Here is a 9,134-nt window from a genome sequence, read left to right as displayed (position 1 = left end):
GATCGCAGAGGGGGTCAATTGGCGGCTTCTAGACCGTCAGGGGGGGAGTAAGACCCACCCAGGCGGGGGGGGGGCAGTTGGGGGCGATTAGGCTGGCAGGGGGGCAGTGAGGGCCGACTAGGCTGGTGGGGGGCAGTTGGGGGCAACCAGGCTGGCGGGGGGGCAGTTAGGGGTGACCAGGCTGGCAGAGGGGGGCAGTTGGAGGCAATCAGGCTGTCGGGGGGGCAGTAAGAGGTGACCCGGCCAGCAGAGGGGGCAGTTGCGGGTGACCTGGCCGGCAGTTGGGGGCAGTTAGGGGTGACCAGGCTGGCAGGAGGGGTAGTTAGGGGCAATCCAGCCAGCACGCAGAGGCAGTGAGGGGGTGATCAGGCCGGCGGGGGGGGGGCAATTAGGGGCAACCAGGCAGGCAGGCAGGTGAGCGATTAGGAGCCAGCGGTCCAGAATTGCGAGAGGGATGTCTGACATCCCCCAAGGGGTCCCGGATTGGAGAGGGTGCAGGCTGGGCTGAGGGGACCCTCCTCCCATGCACAAATTTCATGCACTGGGCCTCTAGTGAACAATATAAATAAATAAATGTTGTTTATTGTAGTGATAAATTGATAAACAGAATGAATCAAACTGGGAAAGTTGGTGTGAATGTGAGTGAAAGGGGTTGAATTTTGTGAAAAGGTGGCCAGGGGAGGCCTTTTGAAGAAGTGGCTTGAGTGGAGACTTGAAAGAAGGGGCATGGAAAAGGGAGTTGTGGATGTCTGAGGCAAGAGCATGTCAGAGGAAATAGAAAAGGAAGAGGCTCTGGTGCAGGGTGAGCCTGGGGCTCAAAAGTTGACTAGTTGAAGCAGTGTTGGGAAGAAAGAGAAGAAGAAGAGAGGAGCTATTTCAATGAAAGCATCCCTCCATGACTGATAGGATTAGTTAGGAAGGATTAAGTCAAAGACAATCTGGGATGTTTTACACTGAATGACTTAGGTTGATATATGTAGCATTAAAACAGTATGGGTAGGATGGTCTTGATGATATCATCAAAGGAAGAGGTGAAGTCAGCTAAGAGTAAGTAAGAAGCATGGGGTTAGGGCTGGGAATTGGAAATCAGTAGCAAAGTTTTAGGCTAGCTGTTGGGAGAAATAGGTAAAGGACCTTAGTTGTGAATATAGGGATTGGTGAATGGTGTTTTTAGCTTAACTGTGACTTGTTTTTCTGTTGGGCAAATATATATTAGTACTTACTGTGTGAGTATTACTGTGCTAAATGCTGACCATGCAGGAGTGGAATATGCTCACTGAAAAAGAAGCGAGTATTTGTAAATGTATTAAGTGTGTGTGTTTTTATCAGATTGGAGAGAATGAGATAGTATAAATATTTGACTTCTCACTACAAGCCCACTTGTGCTACAAATTTTATTGGGCTTTTTTTATGAAGTCCATATATTAAAAAAAAACCTTTCTCTTCCTTTATCTACAGAAATGACTTAATTAGAACCAAATGGCTGTATTCTTCAATAAGTAGCCCAGACTAAATCTGCCTTTAGGACTGAGTTTCAACTGATATGCTTTGAAATGCCTCACGTGGGATGTCGGTGTGCTCTGAATGAGCTATAGGTCTGTCTGCTGAAGATACTAATCCACTCAGCCCCTGGGCTGAGCAGGAGCTGGGCAGCCCAGGGCCCTATCTGATAGCTTTGGGCTTCCAGCAGCCTGGCAGTGAATCCCAGGGTATAGTACAAATGCAACGTGGGACATGTTGTGAAAAAGTTGGAGAAACATGCTACAGAAGATGGTCCTACAATATGCTTGCTCTATACTCATGCTCCCGAGCACAGTGATCCCACACTTTTTTTTAGCAGTACTTTCAATAAATCTACCTGTATTTTATAAGTTACATACATGTTCTACTATCATTAACCATCTCAAGTCATAAAAACCAAAGTTCATCAACAATTACTTAAATCCCTACCCTATATAATAAAAGCATAGCATGCAAATTGTCCCCTCGACCAGAGTTCTTCCGGGAGTTCGACCAGGGGGTGGGCTGGCCAGGGGAAGGGAGGTAGGCCCAAGCCAACAGCTGGCAGCCGGCAGCTGCTAGGGACCCTACCAGTGCACAAATTTCATGCAGTGGGCCTCTAGTTTCAAATAATCTTCCAGACCATTTTCAGTTATGCCAGTTGACTTCTTGCCTGGTCAAATTATATTTTCATTGTTCTTATAGATGTCACTGTTACAGTGCTAGTACTAGAGGTAGAAAAATTTCAGCTGTGTCACTTTCTTGTCTCATGCTAGTTGTTAATATTAACTTCTCTTCATGGCTCTTCTGCAGGAATCTTTTTAACTCTCTTCTTCATTTTGTGAGAGTTAGTTTGGTTAAAAGTAAGCAATGTTGTCCACATATCCTCTCAATCGGGTATGAATAAACTATAATCCACCAAGATACATGACAGTACTGAAAGTGAGCCTGTGCATGGGATTGCCAGCTGCCTGTATGTACAACTCCCACCCTCCCGCAGAACCCACTAGCAGGCAGGCAACTTATGCAAGGGTGCCTCATATCACTCCTGATATTGAATACTGCATAACAATTTACTCCTTAAAAATATTATACTAGTATGTACTTAAATAAAATGTTTCAAATGAAAAAAAAAAAAGCATTTCTAATGTATGCATCTGCACACTATCTTGGATATCATTGCCCTCATGTCCTGTAAATATCCATTGCCTCACTCCTTAACCTGATGATAAAAGCTATTAGTTATTATGTGCTGCTCCTCTGCCAACCATACTACAGATATTCCATTTTATTCTCCTAGCCATCCTTTGAGGCAGTATTATTATCTCCACTTTATAGGTGAGAAAACTGAGACTCAGAGAGATTAATTAACTTGTCCAAGATATATTGCTTGTAAGATACAGACAGATTTGAAATGTAAGATCTTTCCAATCTAAATTACTGCCTGCTTTCTCTTAGTGTCTGGGGTAATTTTCATTCTTGTATTTAAAGAGCTTAGTCCTAAAAAAAAATAATGAATTTTGAGTTCTTAAGATACTCTTTATGATAATACTGTTGCGGGTGGTACATCCCTGTTTCCTGCCTTAAATTGTAGCAGCATCATGCCTGGAGTGTATCCAGGTAACATATCTGGTTGTTATGACATCCCTCATATTAGGAAAATATTTGTCAGCTCCAGGTGGCTAGAACACCAAACAGGTTTACTGATAGTTCAGTGAATACGAGCAATGATTTAGTGAGTTATAGGGTATTATGCTGTGAGAACGTGGTCTACAGGGACTTCATGAATTAGGCCAGGAATTGGCACAATGTATTTCTACTGCTATAAAACCCACTTTAGTCAGCTGGGTTATAGAGGGAGTGGCTCTGTCTGCAAAGATGAAATAGGAGGCTACTAAACTATCATTCCTTTCTGGGGAGCATATTGTATTAGAATAAATGAATGTGTTGACCCGGTAAAATTAAGTTTTATATACAAAGTGGAAGCAGGGTTAGGCTTTTTAATGGTTGGTCAGTTGTTTAAATCATCTCCTTAGTCAGAATTTATTCTCCTTGAACATGATTATATCCAGATAATGTACTCTTCCAGGAAGAAGTAAGAACAAAGGAAAATAAATAAAACACAGTTTGCTAGACTCTCATATGAGCTCTTACACAAGAAGTGAAGAAACATGGGAAATATGAGTTCTTTTATGAAAGCAATTTTTCCCTTGGTTGTAATTCACATAACTTATTTGATGTGTGAGTATGTTTATACAAGAGGAGGCTGTATCACCAGAAAAATGTGCACCAACGCATCTATAGTAGCAATGGTCATTTTTAAAAATGACTAACAGCATATATAATTTCCTTTTTAAAGAGCAGCTTATCACCCTGGCTGGTTTGCTCATTGGTTAGATCATTGGCCTGAGAACCAAAGGGTCTCAGGTTTGATTCTCTGTCAAGGGCACATACCTGGGTTGTGGGATTGCTCCTTGGCCCAGGTCAGGGAGCATGCAGGAGGCAACCAATCGATTGTCTCTCTCACATCAATGTTTCTTTCTCTCTCCCTGTTCCTCCCTTCCACTCTCTCTCAATAGAAAAAATATCCTCAGATGAGGATTTTTAAAAAAGCAGCTTATCATTCATTACTCATTTTTTTTTTTAAATCAGTTTTTACTTTCTCCCAAGAAACTCATATCTGGGAGTTGAGAATCAGCTTTCTTTCCATCTTAATTCTTCACTGTTTGAATTTGTTTGATAATCTGCCAGAAACTAACAAAGCATTATAGACTTAAAAAGTTTTCTATTAATAAACATATAAATTATATCAGGTTTATATTATAGCAATTTCATTCTGTGCTAAATACTTTAAGATGCAATATCTAAATATAAATGTATGTTCAAACCTAAAACAAATGCTGGTTAATCTATTTAATGTATTCTTACCATAAAATAATCTACATTTACAAGATATGTAAATCGGGTTGTTGTTTTAAGATTCAAAACATTTTAAAACATTTTTTTATTGATTTCAGAGAGGAAGGGAGAGGAAGAGAGAGATAGAAACATCAATAATGAGAGAGACTCATTGATCGGCTACCTCCTACATGCCCCTACTGGTGATTGAGCCTGCAACCCAGGCATGTGCCCTGACTGGGAATCGAACCCTGTGACTTCCTGGTTCATAGGTCGCTGCTCAACCACTGAGCCACACGTGCTGGGCCAGTCAAAACATTTTGAAAAAGTTAGTCTCCTTGGTAAACTGGATTTAATAGTAGAATATTTCAAAAATGAAATATTAACCACCCTCCATATTTAAATGAAGATTTACTTACAAAAATTCATTTAACGCACAATTTTAGGCAATAGCTGCTTTTAAAAATGAAGTTTATTCATAGTTTAAAAGTCATCAGACTTTTGTTTATTTATTTATCCAGTTATTAGGCATGGACTGTGCTCATTGCCCATTCCTGTGGCTTTTCTGCTTGTCAAGTCCATTGCATAGAAGTCCATGTTGAGGCAAGAAGGGTCAGGAAGAGTGTGTTTCTGTGCTCTGCTCCTATCTAAGAAAAATTCTTTCTTTTTCCCTGTGTAAGTGAAAATATGCTGTAATAATTCTTCAGGTCTTTGGGGGTAATTATGGACTATTTACTAATAGAAAAACAACAACATGAAAACCATGGTTTAAAGCCACGTTTTAGCTTCAGTCTGAGAGGAAAAAACATAATCCTATTCTACTTAGTTATTTGCACCATTTGAAATTGTGACTGGGTTGATAATCACCATGGAGCCACAGTGTCCTTGGCTGGTAGACAGCTAAATTTATTTAATAGTGCAGATAGCTGGATAAACCTCCTCATCCATTTTACTGATCACTGTGCTTTCTCTCCCTGCCCCCCACAGTAGGGTCCTTTTGTTGTTGTTTGCTTATTTTCTGGCTGCAAGCTCTGTGCAGCACAGGCAGCAGCCTGGCATCCTGGGAAGTGGAAGATTTTGGGCTTAGAGGGTCTGAATCCCGACACTGTCACTGGCTGTGTGCACATGGGGGAGTGAGTTCACACAGGAAAGGTTCTGGTGTATGCTTCTCTGGGCGTGCGTCCTGTCACCACACTTCTATTATGCTGCCCTCCCAGTTACTGCTCTGCCCCTCTTCCAAAGCTCCTGGAGCCTTCACTCTGTCGCCATCCCTGGTGCTTCTGCCTAAAAACATCCACAAGGAGTCAAGACCTTTGGGAAAAATATTGCTTGATGATTCAATTTTTTCTCCTTCCTATCACTAACAACCCTCATTTACACTGGCGTAAGGACTGCCATTTTAGGTGACCTCTGTTTCTACTCCTCACTTTATCTGGTGCAATGGTGACATATATATTTAATGGCTGATTAAGGTATGAATAGGTAAATGGAAAAATTATGTGAGTAAATTTTTTTGGTTGCTTTTTTATTTATAATTTATACCTGTTTAACAAAAAGTTTAATTTTCATGGCTGAAAGTCTTTTTTATAAGAAAGGTTTATTAGGCCAGAAAGGACCAAGTCCTGAGCATGCAGTATAAACCGCCAGCAACAGGGTTAAGTGGAGAAGGTAATATGTCTGCTATCCTGGAGATGGGTCTTTTTTATACATCATGTAAGGTGGAAGAAAGATATAAGTTGTTTTGAAAGAATTTACATTGGCCATAGATAAGGAGGGCAGCTGAAGGTGAAGCTGGGGCAGTTTTATGATAGGTGCAGAGTCTGTAAAGGAAAAATATTTACCACTTTTGATTGATTTCAAGCAGCAGTCCTCAAAGTTCATGTATATTCAGGATGCCATTGACCATCTATTGGTCAAGCTAGTAGATGCCTGGAGGTTGATTCAAAGCTCCAACATACATTCGGGAAAGTGTGCAGTCTTTTGTCAGCAGCCCCAGCTATTAACAGGCTGGCTGCTCTGTCTTTTTTCCATTCTCCCTCCCACTGTAATTTAATTTAGGACACCTCAGAAATTTGTTTTTGGCATACCCTACCTTCTTTTCGAAAGTATTTGGAAGAGCTTTGCTTTTTTACCTACTTATTCCCATTTAGCTATGAATGAGGACAGAATTGGAGCTGCATTGGTTTTACTGCTAGCATCCTCATTGTTTAACCTTAGCATCTTACTTAGCCTCTCTGAGTCTCACTTTCTTCCTGCATAAGACGGAGCCAATAATACCTTCTTAGAGGTTGTAGTGAGGATTAAATGAGCCATTGTACATAAAAGCATACAGCATTTAACATTATGGTTGGCATATGATATCAACCATTACAATGCAGATAGCTTCTAAAAGAATATTTGAATGGCATTAAAGAGAATTAAAGCAAGAATTGAATGCATTTTGTAAGTCTTATAAACCCTCCTCATACAATTTATATCAGGGAGAACACTCATGAATATGCATTTAAAAATACAATATTCTAGTGATAATATTTATTTCAAAGAAAACAAATTCCACTAACAGGTGTGCTGATATGATTAACAAATTAAGGAATAATGGAAGCAAAGTTACCAATGTGCTGCTTTAGCCTCTACATAGCTTATTCCCTGTTTAGTAAATAGTCCAAATACAGCAAATGTTTATCTCCAAACAGCAACATGCCTAAAGCCTTCACATGCTCTAGAATTTTTGTTTTGCTTTTTCAATAATAACTAGTTATTGCCAACAAGTTGTCAATACGTTTTACCGTGCCACCATGTGCCTGACAGTATCAGGTGCTGTGGGAACTGCTGCAAAACAGAGAACCTCCAGTCACGGATTCCTGGAACTTGATTTCAGAGAAAGCAGTCCAAGGCCATGTGCACCAAGAGCCAGATTACCCGGCTAGTTTGCCAGCTGAGTGCAGTGTGAGGTCATTTACCCAGACATTTTAATAACTGTTTTCTAATAGCTGACTGCCTAAAAATACACTTTATTCATCCCCCACAGTCCAAATCCTGCCTGTATTCTTGTCTTTATCAAAATTGAATTACAAAACAAAGCGAGATCAGAAATGTTGCGTTTAAGAATAAGATGGAAAAAAGGAACTAGTTTGGGTTATAGACGCAGCAGCTAAAGCTGTGGTTTCTTAGGATGTTTCACTTGCTGTGTCAGATACCACAATATACAATCAAATAAAGCATTTGGATTAGAGCTCGTCAACAATGCTGTCCTAGCAACAAAGTGTTGGAGGGACCTGAATTTTTCTACAACATTTATGTGAGTTTTCTTGGACTCCGTAAGCACTGGTGTTGCTATTGGCTAGACTCATGTAGCCTGTACAGAGGCATAGTTTATCTTCTCTGGATCTTGTGACACTGTTTCCAAAGGGACATTGGCCTCAGTGACTTCAGATATTGTCAGCATAACCCTTCATCTAACAAATCATAGGATTTGGGATATAGCTCATTCTATTGGCAAGAAGACTGAGACTAGAGCAGGGGTGGGCAAACTTTTTGACTCGAGGGCCACAATGGGTTCTTAAACTGGACCGGAGGGCCGGAACAAAAGCATGGATGGAGTGTTTGTGTGAACTAATATAAATTCAAAGTAAACATCATTACATAAAAGGGTACGGTCTTTTTTTTTTTTAGTTTTATTCATTTCAAACGGGCTGGATCCGGCCTGCGGGCTGTAGTTTGCCCACGGCTGGACTAGAGAGTTTCAAGTGTTGTGCCCAAGGTTACACAGCTAGCTGGTCACTTTGTCCTATTGCTTCATTTGGCATCTCTTGTCTCTCCTTTGGAGCAGCAACCTATTCTGTAAAAGTCTTTGCCTTCTATAGGATCTTGTTTTTTTCTAATTTCCTGTGTATATACATTCTATAAAAAAATTAAAAAGAAATTTTTATAAAACTCTTGGCAACAATAAATAGACAGTGACAAACAGATGACTATGTAAAATTCAATAAAAGCATTCATAAATTATTTACTAACTAATAATTCACAGTGGGCCAATCATCAAAGCTTCCCAAAAGAAAATACACTTTAAAAGTTGAAAATTGTGTATATAGTTTTTTACATGTCATAACTTATTAAATTAACTATACCTTGCCTGGCCTGAGTGGCTCAATTAGTTGAGCATCATTTGTGCACCAAAAGGTTGCCAGCTTGATTCCCCTTCAGGGCACATAACTGGGTTGTGGGTTTGATCCCCAGTTGGGGAGCATGTGGAAGACAATGGATCAGTGTCTCTCTCTCTCTCTCTCTCTCTCTCTCTCTTCCTCCTCCTCCTCCTCCTCCTCCTCTCTCTCTGCCCTTGGGGTGAGGATTTAAAAAATTAAAGATAAATAAATGTACCTTGTAAACTGTTTACAAAAGTCTACAATCTTTTTGGAGGCTCAAGTATAATAATGAATTGCAGTAACAGTTTTGTTATTTGTTTTGAAAGCTTATTTTTTTTGTAAGAGTATGTAATTTATATTGGTTATATTGAGAAATGGGTGCAATTTTTCATCTATTGTGGTAGTGGTAGTGCTAAGAGCCACATGCTTAAAAACTTGTGGAGTTTTGCTTTCATGCCTATCTCAGTAAATCTTTAAAATATTTTAAAATAAAACAGGTTCAGAGCAAAATAAGCTCAACTAGGCATTTATTAGCCACAAGGAACTTTAATCAAATATTTATGTGAACTTAGTGGGTGATCACAAGGTACCTAG

General features: G+C 40.0%; 1 protein-coding gene across 2 annotated transcripts in view; it reads left to right on the top strand.

Moving 5' to 3' along the window:
- STARD13 (StAR related lipid transfer domain containing 13) overlaps positions 1–9,134 on the top strand; it is a 302,216-nt gene that overhangs the window by 167,535 nt on the left and 125,547 nt on the right. The window lies entirely within an intron of this gene.

The sequence above is a fragment of the Myotis lucifugus genome, unplaced genomic scaffold (genome assembly GCF_000147115.1).
Source record: "Myotis lucifugus unplaced genomic scaffold, Myoluc2.0 scaffold_7, whole genome shotgun sequence".
NCBI lineage: Eukaryota > Metazoa > Chordata > Mammalia > Chiroptera > Vespertilionidae > Myotis > Myotis lucifugus.
The sequence above is the reverse complement of the archived record's forward strand: the minus strand, read 5'-3'. Positions and strand labels throughout refer to the sequence as shown.